At 31.5% G+C, this 19941-nt stretch overlaps 1 protein-coding gene across 2 annotated transcripts in view; it reads right to left on the bottom strand.

The window, feature by feature from the left end:
- Positions 1-19941, bottom strand: part of LOC143199140 (uncharacterized) — a 123552-nt gene that overhangs the window by 26101 nt on the left and 77510 nt on the right. The window lies entirely within an intron of this gene.

Raw genomic sequence — 19941 nt, 5'->3', positions numbered from 1 at the left:
CAAACATACATTTACGACCATCAGCAGGATTCGGACCCGCGATTATCGCAACAGTAGGTGGACCTTGCTGTCGCCTTTATCATTGCCCCAACCGAGCCGGCAAATTATTTTTTTATTGCATTAAATATTTTTATATGTCATAATTCATTATTACAAAAGTATATTTTATAAAGCGTTTAGTAATGTTTCATATACACCGTGGAGTATTCAGTATACTGTATAGTACTAGAATAAGTTTTATTAAACTTTTAAGGTTTGTTTTCTCTATGTATATAATAATGTTTGTTTTTATTTCTGTAAAACGGAATAATATATTTGGGTGAAAATTGCAGCACCCAAGTATCCAACAAAACTATAAAATAATAGTTAGCAATATGTTAAACAATCTCATTATTTATATTTAAACTTGAAGTAAATTATTATAGAATTTCATCTTTTGTTTTTATATAAATTGGGGTATCTTATATTTGTGATTATTTAATGCGAATGTAATAATTCTATTATCTTAAGTATGTATTATACATTTAAGAAACCCTAATTTATAATATAACCTCAAATAATTAATGGCTTAGTTTCAAAAACGACAAATTAGATGTTCAAGATTCTCAGACACCTACCGATGGTCTTTAGCCCCTTCGGCGTTCTAAAATTACCGAAAATCGGATATTACCGGCATTTATCTGGAGTAGCTTCTGTCTGGAGCGGGCGAATACGTCAGGTAGGCCCCGATGGCCGCGCTATTAGGACCTGTTTACGTGGATATTTATAAATGCATTAGACCCGACACTTGGAAGATTAAGCAATTAGTTGTCGGTAAAAATAAAGGACAACAAGACGACGTAATAATAACCTCGTTATGTGATGAACACCATAACTAACTGGATGTGACCAGCGAAAGCTTTTTCGTGGTTAAATTATCTCGTCCCAGCTTTTTTCCTATACCCATAAACACGACAACGGGATATTAATGACAATGATATGTTACAAAGGGGACCTTGTCCGCCAACATCTCTCCATCTCTCTCTCTCTCTTTCTTTCTTCATTTTCTTTCTCTAAACACTTTGTTAATTATTATTGTTTATTAAATATACTCTCTGAAAGCACTTCTTGTTGGCATCTGAGCCAATTTCAGAAGCATATTTTCTTTCGATTAATGCTCTAAACCCCAAATCACGTATTTTGAATGAGATGAGCCCTTCTTCAGTTATTTATATACGTTGGTCTGGTAATTTATTATCGATATTTAGTAATAATTTTTGGAGAAGAAAGTAAACAATTATATCCAATATTTAATCTATATATTAATTGGCTTGGTGAAAATAGTTCCTCCCTTTTTGAGGAAAACTGAAGCATCTGGAGGCATGAAATTCGGCAAGATTATAGCTTATATGGAGGAATAAATTTTATGCCTAAACTTCTTGTTTAATATGCCCTACAAACAAGTAAATTCAAAGAAAACAAAATACGGCTAAATCAAGCAACCAGGAATAGCCATAAGATGGGTGACACAAGATATATAAACAAATATTTTAGTCTCTAAATTCATTGCACCTGGCCGATCCGCAGTCATCTTCAATTCTAATACGGTAGAATATTCGTCGCTTATCTGGAACTACGGATATGTATTTCGACCGCTTTTAACACGGGAAAGTGAGTCAAGACATTATTAAATGATTTTTATTTAATTTTTAGCAGTGCTATTTAAGATTTTGATTTATTTGCGGTAATCCAAGTATTGTTGGAACTACTAAATAGTTCTGATAGTTACGACTTCACAGTTAAGGTAAAAGGAAAAACGATTAAGAATTACCAATGTTTTACTATTGGATTTAATTAATTAAATTATTAAAATTTAATAAACCATTTAATAATTTATATAAATATATAATAATAAATATTTAAAAATGTAGGTAAAGAAATTATTTTTTTATCAAGTAAACCTGGTTCAATTTTTTGTTTTTCAATATATATTTATGGTGGGAAATGGGATTGAACATACCGCAGTGATGGGATAAATAGAATAAATTATGAATTATTAATAGTATTTTGATAAGCCACCAGATCGGATTGCAACTAAATCTGATAAATCGTTTCATTCTCATCCATAAAGTGTACGTCTAAGGAGGGATTAGTCTAAAGGGCTCAGTCTCACTAAGGAGCATCATAAACCACTTCTGACAAATCTAATTTGAATGTACAACCGTTCTAACACCTCAAAAAGTTGAACAATGTTAGGGAAATGTGTATGTTCAGCATCTAGAGCCTTTTGACAGATGGTTGGCCAATATATCGAGATAAATTCATCATGGTTGTCTACTTCACAATCATTGCTATACATTGCTATTAGTACCGTATGGCTTCGTATATTCTTCACCACATCTGGCCACCGTTAATGATTACAACTATTCTGTCGTCGAATAATGCTGATCAGTTTGGTCTCTGTAATTTTAACCAGCGTCTTTTTTGCAGCTGAACAGAAGTCTCTGAGAGATTCTTTGATCTTTTCTCGGACAGACATGTCCAAACAATTGCAATCTGCGTCTGTGTATTTGTTTTCAACGGTGCGCTGATTGTACATCCTAATCAGATGTCTTCATTTCTAACACGATTTTAGAGAAGGCTATGTAGAATTTGCTTCAAACTTTGTATGTTGCTGTTACAGTGTCCAAATTTCGGTGTCTTACAGAGAGATTAGCAAGTCATGGTTGATTTTTGACCGCGAGAACTTGATAAACTGTCTATTTGATACCTCTGTTTCTTGAAATACTGTTCTCTTATGATATTGTATTTAAACTACTTTTTATTTTATGAAATATTTACTACACTTTGTTGTTCTTGTAACTTTTGGTCAAAGTAAAAACACTTTGTAGTTAGAGTAATAGTTATTAAGCATAATTTGTTGTTATATTTATATTTATTAAATTAGTATAGTCTATAACTATATTATTAATACATCTTACATTACAAAGCAATAAGAAACAGCTATTAAAAAGAGATAGGAATCATGATTTTTGTTCAGCACTGTCTGTGAGCCTAGGTGGTAAAGTGGTAGTGTTAGTTTAAGGAAATATTTTCATATTCGTTCTTAGGTTTGAAGATTAATGATCTTCGGCTGCTTCAGAAAATAATAAATCTCGGAGGTATACAAGCTCCTCACTGCTTACGGTTTGAATAATTGACGTGGAATATGAAACGTTGTCCCTAGTTGAAATTCTTCCGGGAAAAACAGGTATTTTTATCAATTAGACGTTATAGTTTTGTTTAGTTTTCTATATTAAATAAGAATTCTTTGCAGATTATATTTTCTACATTCAATCATTTATAAAATAATAGAAAATTCAAATAAGATGATGACTAGTAGAATATGGCACAATTTCTCAGTTTATGAGACATTGCCGGCTTGGTGGCGCAGTGGTAAAGGCGATAGGACGGTCTTCCTACTGTTGCGATAACCGCGGGTTCGAATCCTGTTGGTGCATGGTCGTAAATTTATGTTTGTGATAATTTACCAGGCTGGGTAAGACCGGATGTCTTTTAGAATGATTTATAAAGTTGGTCACTCGCTAGTCGGTAGGCTTAATGCCGAGGACCGTGGTTCGGAGCCCACGTTAAACTGTAGGTCCAGTCCTGATAAACCCTCGTTATATATATATATATATATATATATATATATATACATCATGATGCTGATAATGATTCCTACGTTGTAGTCAGTGAACATCTAACTTAATAATGTTGAATAAAAATTAAAAAATAATTTTTATATAATATTTCATAGTACTATAGTTTCTATAGTATAGTTTTGGTTTATGTTGTAGCATTATTATATATAAATTATATTGTGTGGATTATGGCGATTTATTTTAAAAGAAAATTTTAAGATGACACTTGTAGGGCGTTGCCATCGTATTATTTTATCACTTTTGCACTCATTTCATCACATCTAATGCTGAATTAACATTGCTAATCATAATGTCTGGATTCAACGATTCGAAAGTTGCTATTTGGGTGACAGAAAATGTCAATAAGAAAGAACATCCTTGAGGGCCAAAAAAGACAATGAATTTTAATAATTATTAAATGGAAACCTAGTTCATACTGTCAACGAACTTACAGAGAGCTTTATAGTTTACACATAACCTTTTCTAATCATTTCCAGTGCTTTTATGTGATGAAATATATTTAAAACAGGGGAAAATTATTATGTCGTGACATATATGAGGTAAGACAACAAATAATACAATAAATCCGTAAGTATGAAGAATACTACTACTACTATAAGGAATATATCTGTATGAGGTGGTAGTGAAGAAGAATTTATATTAAACTAAAACCAAACTATATAAAGGCCGGCTTCGTTGGCGCAGAGGGTAAGGCGACAGGATGGTCCTCGTACTGTTACGGTAGTCGCGGGTTTGAATCCTGCTGGAGTATAGATGTAAGACCGGATATCTTCTGGGATGGTCTCTAAGTTGGTCACTGCCCAGTTGATAGGCTTGGATGCAATGCCGAGGATTCGGTGTCCACGTTAAATTGTAGGTCCAGTCCTGATAAACCTTCGTTGGTAAAAGGAGACTAAATTATTAAATATATATACATATATATATATATATATATATATATATATATATATATATATATATATATATATAAAGATGAAAGATAGTCGAATAAATTCCATCTCAATTTTTTCCATCGTTACTTCCATGTCGGTTCGATTTTTTCACGTTCGCTGGTAGGTTTTCGCTTGTCACGGTCTGGTTTGATGGTTAAATTAGTAACCAGCCGATAACATTTTTCTACCACGGCCCAATCATCTAGATAATCAATTTTATTGATTAGATATCGACGCGAAATTGATTTATTCGATATGTATCTCGACATTGTCCGATTGGTATTTCGTTTGATTGTCGAAGATTGTAATTTGTACTATTTGAGCTTTGTTGTTTTTTTTATTGTGTACGAAGAAGAAATATGTTATTATGGGTGGAAGTAGGAGCTAACACCAAACGTATATATGTGCTATTATGTGTAAAATTAGTTGATGATATCAAGAGATCATGCAGAGGTTAGATATTAGTTCAGATGATCGTGATGATAATTTCTAATTAGTTTTATTTGTTTAGTATATTAAATTCCTTCATATAGTTAATCAATATTTTTAGTAACAATATATTGGATTGTTCAATAAATTCTTGACGCATCATTTAATTGGTACAGTCGGTTGGGTACTTTCTGTGTATCACGAAGTTCATCGCTAATAGTAGTTTCCAACTGTAACCGTAATTCAACAAGAATATCAACAACAACAAGAGAACTCGAAGAATGGTTAGCAGATCAACAAGCAAATAACAAGTTGCAATGGGAATCTATCTGCAGAAGGCTTCTATTATTTGGACCACAGGAGTAACGACTTTACTGTTGCTGGACTGTTGCTTAATACCAACCTAAACCTATTTATCTATTTACAATATTATTTTAACTACTTCCAACTGAAACAATACAAAAATAGTAATATAATTTTGTGACATATACAAAAATTAAATTACGAACAAAACAATTCTAATTTGTTGCTCGCACTGACTTCAAACTGATTAGTAGGTAGTAATTAAAATAATATTGTAATTAGATAAATATGTTTCTGTAGGTATTAAGCTATATTGTCTGTATATAGTAGAATATAAAATACGTGTAATAGATAGCTTAAATAATGTTTTGTTTATTTTTATGTAGTTATTACAACGATTGTTATTTACATATTTTATTTTCAAACGTTTTTATTGTGTTAAAAGTCTAAATTTGATTATTTTTTAATTTCTAGTGAGTTCCTTATTAATTTTTGGTTCAGGTTTTTGGTCAGTTTTGGTTTTGGTTAAGTCGGTTTAATTTTGTTTGTTAAAACTATTTTTTTTTCATCGTTTTAGTGTTAGATACTTACTAAATAAATTACTCAATCATTTTATTAAGTATTACAATGGGTAGGCCAAGTAAGGGTGTAACTAGTATGAGGAAAAACAGGAACAAAGAAACAATGATTGAAAATAAAGAACGCTTCAGGCCTCGAGGACCGCTATCTAGCCTAGGCCCAAACAATACAAAAATAATAATATAATTTTGTGACATACACATAAAATTAAATTACGAACAAACAAATCTGATTTATTCGCTCGTACTGACAGTGATCAGTTGGTAGTAGTTAAAATAATATTGTAAATAGTATGTTAAATAGGTTTAGGTAGGTATTAAGCTAAATTGTGTGTATATAGTAGAATATAAAATACGTTTAATAGATAGCTTAAATAATGTTTTGTTTATTTTTATTTAGTTATTACAACGATTGTTATTTTTAAAAAAATTTTGTGCAAAAAATTTAAATTTGGTTATTTTTTACTTTTTATCGAGTTCCTTATTTAGTTTTTGAAGCCGGTTCAATTTTTTTGTTAAAAATATTTTTGTTATTATTTGTTACCGTCGTCATTCCTATTACGGTTTTCCAGAAAAGGGACACCAGACTATCGATCAAAAAGAACACTATGCAATTGATGGATGTTTAAAATTTATATGAATATATTCGCTTTAAAAAATATGAAAAAAACCAAATTACTTTTTCCCACGTTCTTGGTACTCTGTGTCTTGTCTCGGTTGAATGAATGAAACTTTTTGTCCTTCTAATTATAATTATTATATATTTTTTAATATACCATGAGTACTCGTATCGTAAATTGAAATAAGCAGATGTTTGATAGGTAACATTCGTTGCATATCACCGATAACATCAAATTTATGAAATGCGAATGAAAAATTCATGTATCGATAGAGATCGCTTTTTCGACCAGTCGGGTTTCGAGCGCACACTTTACCATGTTACGGGCCTTAGAAAAATAATTTATTTTCCGGCATTTTTGCCGTGACTCGGTATGCGAGCTTTCGTTGATTGATGAACACGCCAGGGCATTCCTGTGAGTAATTCGTGTTTGCTGCATAGTTCAGTTTTATTGTATCGGATGTATAATTAATGACATGTTAAAGCGTTGAAGAGGACTGTCCAATTTTCTTTTGGAGGAAAACAACGAAATAAACCCATATCGAATAACATTGTTGCATAATGCATGGTATCTAATTAAAACTTAAAACAATGTTTTTTGTTTTTATTACGTTGTATTAGATTTTATGTTCGTAGTATCGTATGTACTGTTACGTTGAACATGTTGTTGTAATGATTCAGTGACATGATGAACCCTGTTAACTAGAGACGTGAGTCATCCACGGTCGCATCATTTATTTCTTCATAATGACATCTATTGTGCGTTAACGAGTGTGTTTTCATAGAAGATATGCGCTTAAGAGGGATACTTGTCCTATTTGTGTTCAGGCGTCTTCATAATGTAATTTCATCTTCAATATAGAATATAATACGAACATTATTCACCGATTTTATTGTATAGATTTTAAAACACTAGACATAACAATTGCTGTATTATATTTGGTGAAAATATATTTTTAAGTAATTCTTGTAGCTAGAAGATATATCTTAAAAGAGTCAAATTTTCATCAAGAATGCTATTTGGGTTTTATGTCGGTCTATAAATTAGTTTTAAATGATTTATTTTTGATGTGAATTTTTATTGTGAAATATCGGGACAATGTATTTTATTCAAAGTATTATCTATTGGTAGTCGCTACTTTTACCTATATGACAATTTACGGATTACTTCTCCAAAGAACGATGTATTTTTTAGGCTATCCACGAATCGACATATTTTTTGGTATATTATCATTCTCATGATAATATACTATTTTATATTAATCAGTACTTTTTAAAAATTAATCTCTTGCTCTTGAACTTCAACAATCTGCCTGTGGGCGATAAGTATTTATTTATGATTTGCGTTATACAGGATGGGGCAAAAGTCTCGCTATCATTTTCATTGCGCGTTATCTTAGTTATGTGATGTTTATCTCAGTTTCGCAAGTCAGTTCAGTCTAAGCAATGTGTTGTGTAGAAATTTTATTATAGGTAAATATACGCCACGAGAACGAGCAGAAATAGTAACAATATTTATTGAAAATAATCGTCGAATGGTAGCTGGACTTATCTGGAAAAATCAGCAAATACAATTAGAATTATTCTTCCATATGCAGAAAGTCTGGACAATTCTAACAGTCTAAAAATTCGAACAAATGTGTGGAACAAAAACTGTTGTTTAAAGTTTAAACTGAATTAAAATTGTGTTTAGGCCACTTGAATCATGTTAATTACAGTTCTGATTAAGATTATTGTAGTGTTTAATACATATATCTTAGGACAAAATATAACTAGCACTTTTTCTAGTTTATATGTACTTATTTCTCTGTTAACAAGTGTTAAGTGGATATTGATAGCGGATTTCTTTAAAATAAAGAGTCTAGTCAAATCCATTTCGAATAATATTTAAGCGGTTAACACTAATAATTAGCGTTGGGAACTATCGACTGAAAACAGTCGAAACAGTCTATAGTCGCAAAACAGTCGATAGTTAAAAAACTAGCGACTGACAATAGTAATTACTATTTTCAGTCAAATGCACGGTTCGACTGTTTTGATCAATTCGTGATGTCAGATGAAGATGTACAAACCCTTTCCTGTATAAATATAATGAGCGATGCAGAGATGTCATATTCCTTCACGTATAAACTTTGAAATAGTAAAGGAATAAATCATTACTGAATACTGTTAATATGCAATTAGTAATTTCATTTTAAACGAAGTAGAATTATTATTATATTTGAGTATTCTGTCGATCTATAAAAGGAATGGATTTTTTCTATGGAATAGAATTATACCCCACAAATGTTTTAACGTATTTAAATGTGTTAATTGTTATTTTCAAATAATATACTATAATAAATATAGACAATAGAATAGAACTTGAAAAAAACCTAAAAACTAAAGATGTACAATAACCATAAATACTAAATAAAAATTAAACATATACCTAATCATAGAAAAAAAATTTATGTCATAATTAAAAATGATCGCACAATAACTACTAGAGCTTTTTTAAATAACAAGTAAATGTTTTATTTATAATTGGACAAGTATTTTACTATTTATTATTCACAATTTTAATATTTTACCATATTACATTAACAATCTTGAAAAATATCGTTCCAAAATGCTGCTATATTAATATACATTATATTGTTATTTACACGCAAACTACAAAAAATATTATAAAACTATATATATTACAGATAAATCTATGTAAGCATAAATTAGGTACACTTTTGTCATGGTCGCGGCTAGGACGACAAAGCCAGAACGTTAAAAATCAGTCGAATGAAACTAGTAGAACCAAAAATAGTAACTAAAAGTACATAAATGAAACAGTTGATATTAAATAGTAACAAAAGCAGTAAAACCGTATAAAGCGACTGAAATAGTAAAAACTAGTTAATTACTAAACAGTCGATAGTCGAGATCAGTCGATACTACTAATAATGTATAAAATATAATTTGCCATCCGTAGCAGACAAATGTTAAAACTGACATCAAGCTTGACAGTGTAGATCACTGTATAGATGACCAATAAGAATTACGATAAAAATACGCTTAGTTATTATATTACTCATATAAGATAATCTTCCTATTGCTAGTTATTCCACTATTTAGCGATGTTATGCAAGATATAGACACATAAGATCGGAAACATCAAAGTGTATCGGGGTTACTGTTAATATTCACTAATTGGTTTACTCTAATTAAAGCATAAGAACGGCCGTAATAAGTTAGAATCGTCGATGATTATTTTACAGGTTTCCGAACCAGTTACGGTAGAAGCGACGGAAAGCAACCAACATTAGTCAGACGCTTATTTTAATTCGTCTTATTAAATTTATATTTGCGCCTATGAAATGGCCGGTTAGGCTAATGATAACAAATCGTCTTTTTCGTCCGATGACGTGGGATAATTTCCGAATTGTTTGCGGCGGTCGGTAATACAGGAATCGGTATCGACGTCATTTGTGACGATGAAGATTAATGGATCGACGTTTGCTTTACTCTTTTTAATGCGATAGATTCAACAAATTGGGCGGTTGTATTGACAGTAAATGTAGATATAAGAGAAATTGTTCCACAATATTATACTTGGGGGGCTCTTAAGAATTATGAATTTTTTATGTTAATGTGTCTGAAATACGTACTAATATTTATTTCATATCTTCACATCATATTTATATGAGTGCTATTGACATCTAGGCTAAAGCCGAGATGATATTATGATTTGTGATACAAAGTGTTTGTTATATATAACATTTTATTTTTATGTCAAAAAGAGAATCAAATTGGTACCTTATTATACCTTATAGTACCTTAAAATCAAACCCTAATTGCTTTTGAAATACATATTTGTACTCTTTTGCATAATTTTGTCTATTTGCAAAAATGTTCAGGTTTAATTTTGAATAACTTTAATTTATATTTTTTAAATTTTTCTATATTTATGTTAATATATTTTATAAAGCGAATGCACATAATTTAATAAGAAAAATCGACATATATATTAAAGAAAATGTTAATATTATTAGTGCTTGCATGTATTCTGAGTTCATCATCTTTTTCACAACATTCGACTACTGACGCTTGCAGTAACAGTCATTCGGTTTTAATCGTTTATAATACACTATACTGATTCTGTCTGTCCTTATTTCCAAATGTCCTTTATGCCCAAATGAATTCAGTGCAAATTGAGACATTTTCAACGCTCTGAAAATAATATTTGTTCACACTTTGACGAAATGACATATACTGAAAAGTGAGAGACCTGCCAGTAATATTTCAATATGAAGTTGGTTATACAGGTGCATCACACCCGATGCCATTTAATTAACAGTACCATTTAACACCATCTACACTGTTGTAAATGCTTTAAAATTAATGTATAGGCCTGATATATGTCAAATTAGAACCTAAAAAAACTAATTAAAAAATCTTATTTCCTGTTTCAAAATTTTATATGATGTTATGCGATGATAATAAGAAATCCTTGGTCTCAGAAATATATCGATGTTGAAAGAATATCGGTTAGTATAGATATATTTTTTAACAATTTTATTATGTATTATTAACTCTATTTATAACAAGTTCAGAATGTGAAACTATTAGTAGAAAATTTATTTAAAAAAGCTCTTGCTGTTCTACCAGCCATAATTTATGCACCAAAATGTCTAAAAAAATCACATTTTGATTTGTTTCAAATGAAACAAATTCCTTTACAGGATACAGAATTAGTATCATTAATTTCATATGTGTCACGCGTCACTACCTTATTTTGTCTGTAGCAATAAATTAAAGAAAATATTAATATTATTGGTGCTTGCATGTATTCTGATCATCTTTTTCACACATGAACATTCGACTACTGACGCTTGCAGTAACAGTCATTCGGTTTTAACCGTTTATAATACACTATACTTTACTGATTTTGTCTGTCCTTATTTTATATTGAATACAGTCTATTTATTTTAAACATGAGTTCACAATTTCAAAAAAAAAATGGCGTAGAGATAAGTGGCCTTCGTGACTTTCATGTAATAGTTAACATATAACACTGGGCATAAAATAACAAAAAGAAGATAGATTTTTCTTAAATAGCAGAATCATATCTGTGTTTTGAGTTACTGAATATCTGATCTCAAATCCATAACAAAGAAGGAAGATATATTTGTGGTACTGTTACTGAAGCGAAATCGATGTTTAGTCCCACCTCAAGTTACCGTTACTTTAAATCAAAAGCGAGAAAAACAAGTTTTAAAAATTGTTAATTACAGAAACAATCTATAAAATTCTCCTAGTTGTCAAATGCCTACAAAATTCTTCAAAACATTAGTGATAAATGTTATAAAGCGGCGCTTTGCTTGTTTTGATAAATTTAAAATGGTTGTTTAATACTTGTGGTTACTCTTATTGAAAATTCCGAAGACAATAAATAATTATTCAATCAAGAACGAGATGTTTGAGAGGTAAAATTTATTGAAAATATATTTAGTGTGTTGCAAGCTACTAAAATTTCACTGAAAAGAAAGCGTTTATACATGAAAGGGGTGAAGAATCAAAATCACCTTGATGTTAGCTCTAGTTCTCATCAAATGTATGAAATGTATGTAAATGTAAAACAGTGAGTAGTTTTCTCGATATAAACTTAATCAGCAATATAAACAAAGAAACAGACAGTGAAAATGAAATTTTTGGTATGTGGGCTTATGATCTACTGCTGACAATAAGCAAGAGTGATAAGAGTGGAAACAACTAAAGCTGACTATATAATTAATATTGGATAATTGTAGAAAATCGTATTGCAGAGTGGGTTAGAATTGTGTGCAGAGGTATGTACTCGTATGTAATTGTTCAAAATATACATGAGCGTTTGGTTAGAATGTATAAGGAGAGATTGAATACTAACTATTTTGCAGATATGGCAAATGTATTAGGAAGAATGCAGGCATGACATCTAATTTTGTCAAGGTACAAAATATACACTGCTGGTAACAGAAGACATTAAAGAACAATAATGCAATAACCAAACGTAAAACGTTATTTGGATATACAATTGTTAATTAGATGGATTAGCCATCCACTATAGGGCATATCACTATATAAAACGCACATAGAGCTCTAACTCATAGGTGGTGTGGAAAGGAATTTATGTAAATATGGTAAAGCTACCCTAACTAGTTATAATTTTAGTTATATGTCAAAACTAGAATAAATTAAAAGGTGAAGTTGATGCGGCAATATTGCGACGTTTTAACGTCATTAATTTAGACGTTGTAAGTTCACTGTTTTATTGGATGGACTTTGTGTGTAAATAAAAATTAATAAACAAGGATCGTCTTCGTGTGAAAGATCTATGGGTTAAGATAAATAGATTCTTATTACCGAAATGCCACCTGATGACATTTAAATCGTCGACGTCGGTGGAAATAATCGAGTTGATGTTGAGCTGCCGCTCGGCCCGGCTTTACGCTCGACTTCTTCCTTCGGTTGCTCTCTGGGTTTTCGTGTAGCGCGTCCCGATCGATTAAGCCGTCGGGACCCAGATCGGGTTCCATAAGCTCGCGGACAGACGACGCTCTTGTTCGATTTTTGCGGTTTTCGACGGTGTTGGGTGGTTCAGAAGACAAACGATGGTTGATGGCGGTCGCGGCGGCTCTCACTTTGGTTTATCTGCGGTTTCAGAGTTCAGAAAATCATTTGCATGAACAGACTGTCGTGGATCCGTTTGCGGTTTTCTACTTGTAGGGTCGTGGACACTACATCGTTGTTATGACCTCGCAAAATGTTGATTTTGTTAAATATAAAACTGTTAGTTAACTGTAGGACACAATTATTAAATCTTTGGTCTATAAATTGGTTTTAAATTATTTTTTAAATGATTTCATGTTTTATTGTGAGAAATCCTTACAATTTATTTTATTCAAAGTATTATTCATTGATAACTGCCATTTTTTCCCATGTTTCAGGTAATTTACGGATTCCATCTCGAAAGAACGATTTTTCTTTTGTTTATTAACGAATCTAGCCATTTTTTTGGTATCTTCATGATAAGTGAAGCGCTACTCAGACAGGTGATGACGGGAATACGGCGGGAATTCTCCATTGTTATGTTTCCAAGTATATTTTCACCAGTTTTGCAATATGTGGTAGAGTCGGTGAGCTATCATGGTGAAAAATAATATTGTTGTGCTCGGCGCAAACGTACTTTCTTTAAATTTTTTGGTTATCTAGAATTCTTTTGTGTTCGGTGTCAAAATCACCATTTTCAAAACGTCTAAACTCGTATCACATGTTTAAATTGATGAAATTTGGTTACACATGTGAATCACACCTGATGCCATTTAATGAACAGTACCATTTAACACCATCTACACTGTTGTAAATCCTTTAAAATTAATGTATAGGCCTGATATATGTCAAATTAGAACCTAAAAAACTAATTAAAAAAATCTTATTTCCTGTTTCAAAATTTATGCGATGTTATGCGGTGATAATAAGAAATCCTTGGTCTCAGAAATATATCGATGTTGAAAGAATATCGGTTAGTATAGATATATTTTTTAACAATTATATTATGTATTATTAACGCTATTTATAACAAGTTCAGAATGTGAAACTATTAGTAGAAAATTGATTAAAAAAAGCTGTTACTGTTCTACCCGCTATAATTCATGCACCAAAATGTCTAAAAAAATCACATTTTGAGGACACAGAATTAGTATCATTATGTGTCACGCATTACTACCTTATTTTGTCTGTAGCAACGTAGATGGAGACATTGATGTGTACCTTATTTCAGTGACATATTTGTGCATATTTTCAAACACTTAAAGTTAGTATTGGAATAATTACCCTCTCATTTGATGAGACTAGAAAAATCTATTTATCTCATCTATCAATATCTTCAAATTAATGGTTTAAAATAATAATTGATGATACAATGCAAATGACATTCCATTCAAAACACTGATAGAACAAAAAAATACATGATGCTGACATAAAATCGCTAATATTGATAGACGTATAATTTGTATACAACATTTTAAATCAGACAACTTTACAATAACAATTATTGTCAGCGTTTCTTTGATTTAATGTAAAAATATTATTTGTAAATCTAAGTAAATGTATGTTATCTATTACAATCATGAGTTAAGAAATGATTAGTCGCACGCAGTTAGGCGAAGCAAGTGTTATGTGGTCAAAGTAGTCAGCTTTTTCCCATGATTTGAATATTATTAAAAATTGTTGGGGTAAACCAGCACGTACTGTATACTGAAATGGTAAACAATTTAACAATGATTTGTTTTTGAATCAATCTCTTATAACTTCAACAATCTGCCCGTGGACAATAAGTATTGTTATATAATTTCCGTTATATAAATAACATTCATGACATGTAGAAGATCGATTGAGTAAGTGATCTGCTGTACAATTTATAATCTAAATTGTATTCTAGAAATTCTAAATTCTAAATTATTATAAATCTTTTCTACTATTCTAACTTATCTTAAAATCTATCCTAACTTATTCTAAAAACTATTCTAACATATTCTAGAGATTATTAAGTCTCACTCTATGTGTCTGTTAATCAGTTGGTATGGTAATATGCGTTTAAGCCTATGCACTACACTGTCATCGCGCACATTTAACCGTATGGCAAGTGAATTGGGATTCAGTAATGATCTTTCAGATTACTTCGCACTAACACTTCGAATCACACTCGTGGTTCTAAGAGGATATCGCTCTGAATCAGTTTGTTGGACACGTAATATGGGGCATCGACGATGACTCGCAACACTTTATTCTGGAACTTCTGGAGTTAAGGAGTTAAAATGAAATATCTGAGATGTGCTAAAGCTTTGTCGCGTATTTAAAATGGCTTTGTGATAATGTATTTTGAAGCGAACAATGCAGTTATACGAGTGTGAGCAGAAGCATCGAAAGAAGTGTTACTTTCGCATATAGTTAGTCTTTTATTTGTAGGATAAACCAACCATGTCTGCCTAAAAACAGTAACAAATAATTCTCAAGTAAATTTCAACCGCAACTAACGGAACAAAACTCGAACGTTGTTAGTCACAAACGAGCAAAAGTCAGAATATGTACGATCGACGCAGAATCGTTTCTTCCTTTTGTCTCGACGACTATGATGACGCGCACTACGTTTCCATAAACCAAAAACCCTTCGGTCTCCGTTGCCGGCAGGAATATTTTACGGTGGTTTCCGTAAAAATCGCGATCTGGATACGCTGACGTCGCGCTGTATGTTTATGTCAACAAATCAGACACGATAATAAATGAAACGGTCCACGGACCGACATCATTTTCTTGATTCTCCACTCTTCCTTGCGTCGTCCCGTTCGCTGAAACGATTTTATGTCGATCCGTCTGCCGTTTGCATAACAGTTTGAGTGATTTCAGCTCGACGCATTATGGAGATGTTCGTTATCGTGGACCGTGAAGAGTTATATGCGTTGAAAACTATATACGATCTGTCTAATAGAGACGCTGATTGAATAAAATGAGTATTAAATTTATATATGAATATATATGATATTTATTTATTTAATAAGTGGTTACTAGTGCGGACTATTAGGTAGAATTTGTCTTTACAATAATTTAAATTTAGGAAAAACCATCAGCCCTAATTTTAACTAATTTCAAAAAGGAGGAGGTTCTATGTTCGGCTGTATATAACAGGTCAATTGAAAGTCCCCGGCCTACCATAGTAAAACACATTTTTTTGGTAAAATTAGTTTTTTTATTTAAAATTCCCTTCAAGGGTGATACACTGATTATCCAACTCCATCCCCCAACCTCCTCGACTCTCCAATTTTTCGATACCATTCTTGTAGTATGATTTGTCCTTTGCTTCAAAATAAGCCTCAGTTTCGGCGATCACCTCTTCATTCGACGAAAATTTCTTTCCAGCGAGCATTTTTTTGTGATCTGAGAACATAAAATAGTCGCTGCTGACTAGATCTGGAGAATACGGTGGATGCATGGATTTTTGCCATTGTTTTCACTGACTTGTGACATGGTGTATTGTCTTGGTGAAGCAGCACTTTCTTTTTCTTCAAATGCCGCCGTTTTTCGGCGATTTCGCCCTTAAATCGATTCAATAACACTATGTAATAGTCGCTGTTGATGGTCCTTCCTTTTTCTAGGTTGTCAATGAAAATTATTCCATGCGCATCCTAAAATGCAGGCGCCATAACCGGCAAGGTCGACTGTTGCGTTTTCGCACGCTTTGGAGCGGCTTCATCGCGTCGTGCAGTCCACTCGGATAATTGTAGATTGGACTTCGGAATGAAATGATGGAGCCATGTTTCATCCATTGTCACATATCGACGCAAAAACTCGGGTTTATTACGCTTGAATATCGTCAAACACTGCTCCGAATTATCAACTCGTCGTTGTTTTTGGTCAAAAATGAGCTTTCTCATACCCAATATTCGTGAATGATATGATGTACACGTTCAGTTAATATCTTTAGAGTGTCTGAAATTTCATTCATTATATTACATTATTAGAGTGCATCTATAATACTTCTCAGGACTCGAAAACTTGTGTTGTATTATATTACTTTTCACAGAACATCCCTATGTAATTAAATTTCGTATGTCCATATATGATAATTGTGATTTTCTTCTAATTATCCAATACATTTTCGTATATCCTTTTTTATATGGTTCCCTCCAACAAAGTTTTGCAGCAAGATTCATTCCGAGGTACTTATCGTCATTGTTCTCATTTTTATTGGTGCTTGTAACGTCTGGTTGTACGTGAACTTTATATGCGCAGATTTACTCTCGTTAATGTTTTTGTTCCAGGTTTGGATCCAATTATTGTCACTTGCCTGTATCCGTCGTCATATTTATCTTTTGTGGTAAATCAGATGTGCAGATTAGGCATAGAAATTGCCCAATAGACATTCTTATGGTACCACTGCTTTAGCTTCTTTATACCGGAGTAGGTTTCCTCTTAGTTGATTCTAAACATTCTGACTCTAATGTAACATTTTAATAGTTTAGTGTTTTGTATTAAAAATATTATATAAAATTTTTGCAAAGACATTGATACTTGAATAATCAGTAAGTGTTATTAATTACTTTATAAAGTAAGATATATTTAATTGGACTCTTAATAAGAACTGTTTAGTTGGAGGATGAGACACGAATTAATTTTAACACAAATTCGAAAATAAATAGAAATTGCTTGTGCTTTTAGTTCTTCGGAAGCTGGTTAGTCACGGATTTTTTAATAAGCAAGAGGTCATCGAAGACCGATTTACGGTGTATATTGTTTTATAAAAAAACAAATAACAACCTATATGATACGGAGGCATTAAAATTGCTCGAAACATCGAGCTCATCGCCGAGTTAATTATGGAGAGCTCGTTTAAATATCAGTTTCAGCTAGTCGTCGATTCTTTGCCTTGTTGTCCAACAGGCAGATAACTTTAATAAATCCATCACCTTACGACAATTCCGAAACTGATTATTAACTGGTAATTTTTTTTGTTATGAGTCCTCGATCCTTCATAATCATTTCATTAGCAGTACTGCGTATAAATAAAATTATGCAGTATAAATAAAAGCCCATTTTTTTTCTCACGATTCCATTAATCAGGTTTCATCATCAACCGGGAACCGGTCGAATGGCTTTGTTGGTAGCGCCACATTTTGAAGGAATGTAGACATTTAAAAGTCATATTTCATGTAAGTATACGGCGCTTGTTGAAGAATTCTCTAATGTTCTCGTTGTAATTGCATTTCGTGCTATGTTATCTTGGGATCGTTATGACCGGTAGACTCTGTGTTTTAACCGACTTCGAAAATGAGGAGGTTCTATGTTCGGTTATATATATATATATATATATATATATTTTTTTTATGTTCGCCGATTTCTCTGTCAATTTTGGGCCACAGTTTTCACGTATTTTTTATCTAAAATAATCAGATATTTGGATATATGTTATAGCTTAGCCGATGTGACGGAAAATCGGAAGTTGTTCAGTGCAAAAGCCATTCAGTTTACTTTTTAAGCACTTACTATAGTGTATAAGACTTCGTAGAAATATTGTAGACAACTGCTTTTATGATGCAATAGTTATAGCGTTTATCTCCCCAACGGAGATTGCGGGTTCGATTCCCGTCGGGGACAATAAATTTTTGTTCTTGCTTAGCTAGAACATTTGTCAAATCGCCTAGGCTAGGTAGCGGACCCCGGGACCTGAATCGCTCCTTATTTTCATTCATTTTTTCTAAATTCTTATTTTTCCTCGCACCTTTACTTATTCCACCCATTATAATACTTAATAAAATAACTACGTAATTGACTAACTAACTAATTGAGTAAACATCACTAAAGAGAGAAAAATAAAATATTTTTAACAAAATATTGAACCTACTTCGAAATATAAATAAGGAACTCACTAAAATATAAAAAATAATCAAACTTAAAATCTAACACAAAAAAAATGTTCTAAAATAAAATATGTACGTAATAATCGTCGTAATTACTAAATAAAAATAAACAAAAACCTTATTTAACGTATCTACTACACGTATTTTATGTTCTACTATATACACACAATTTAGCTTAATACCTACCTAAACCTATTTATCTATTTACAATATCATTTTAACTACTACCAACTGACGATTGAAGTCGGTGCCGATCCCAAAAAAAAAAATTTGTGATATATATAAAAAATTAAATTAACAACAAAGCAAATCTAAATTAATATAACTGTTTGGTAGTAGTTAAAATAATATTGTAAATAGATAAATAGGTTTAGGTAAGTATTAAGCTAAATTGTGTGGATATAGTAGAATATAAAATACGTGTAGTAGATAGGTTAAATAAGATTTTTGTTTATTTTTGTTTAATTATTACAACGATTATTGTATACATATTTTATTAAAAAATTTTTTTTGTGTTAAAAATCTAAGTTTGATTAAAACAACGATTTTATGATTGTTTTGTTTCATGGGTACTAGAGTGTTCAATAAGTTCACGCAGCTTGTCTCTTCTGCTTCTTCTACCTGCGTTTCAATGTGATGTGAAAGGATTATTCGATAAATTAAGGATATGAGGATATAATTGAAGGCTTTGAGAACATCGAAGATTAGAAAAACACTCTATAGGCTGTATAGCATGGAGTTTTGCTAGGAACATTATTATATTTGTCTTGTAAAAGTTAATCAGATCCTTGACTGTCTTCTTCTGAAGAACCGAAGAGAAAGAGAGATAGTGTATTTAAATTCACAACCATATCAATAGACAATGTTTTAATAATGGAATAAGGAATTGAAAACACGTAATCTTATTTATGTCAGAAAAATTGTGTACAACACAGTATAATTAATAACATAACATAATAATTAATTTAGGTA

The sequence above is a fragment of the Rhynchophorus ferrugineus genome, unplaced genomic scaffold (genome assembly GCF_030347505.1).
Source record: "Rhynchophorus ferrugineus isolate W39M unplaced genomic scaffold, kcgeb_rfMv2 rfM6, whole genome shotgun sequence".
Classification (NCBI taxonomy): Eukaryota; Metazoa; Arthropoda; class Insecta; order Coleoptera; family Curculionidae; genus Rhynchophorus; species Rhynchophorus ferrugineus.
Note: the sequence above shows the minus strand (reverse complement) of the source record. Positions and strands in the feature narration are given on the sequence as shown.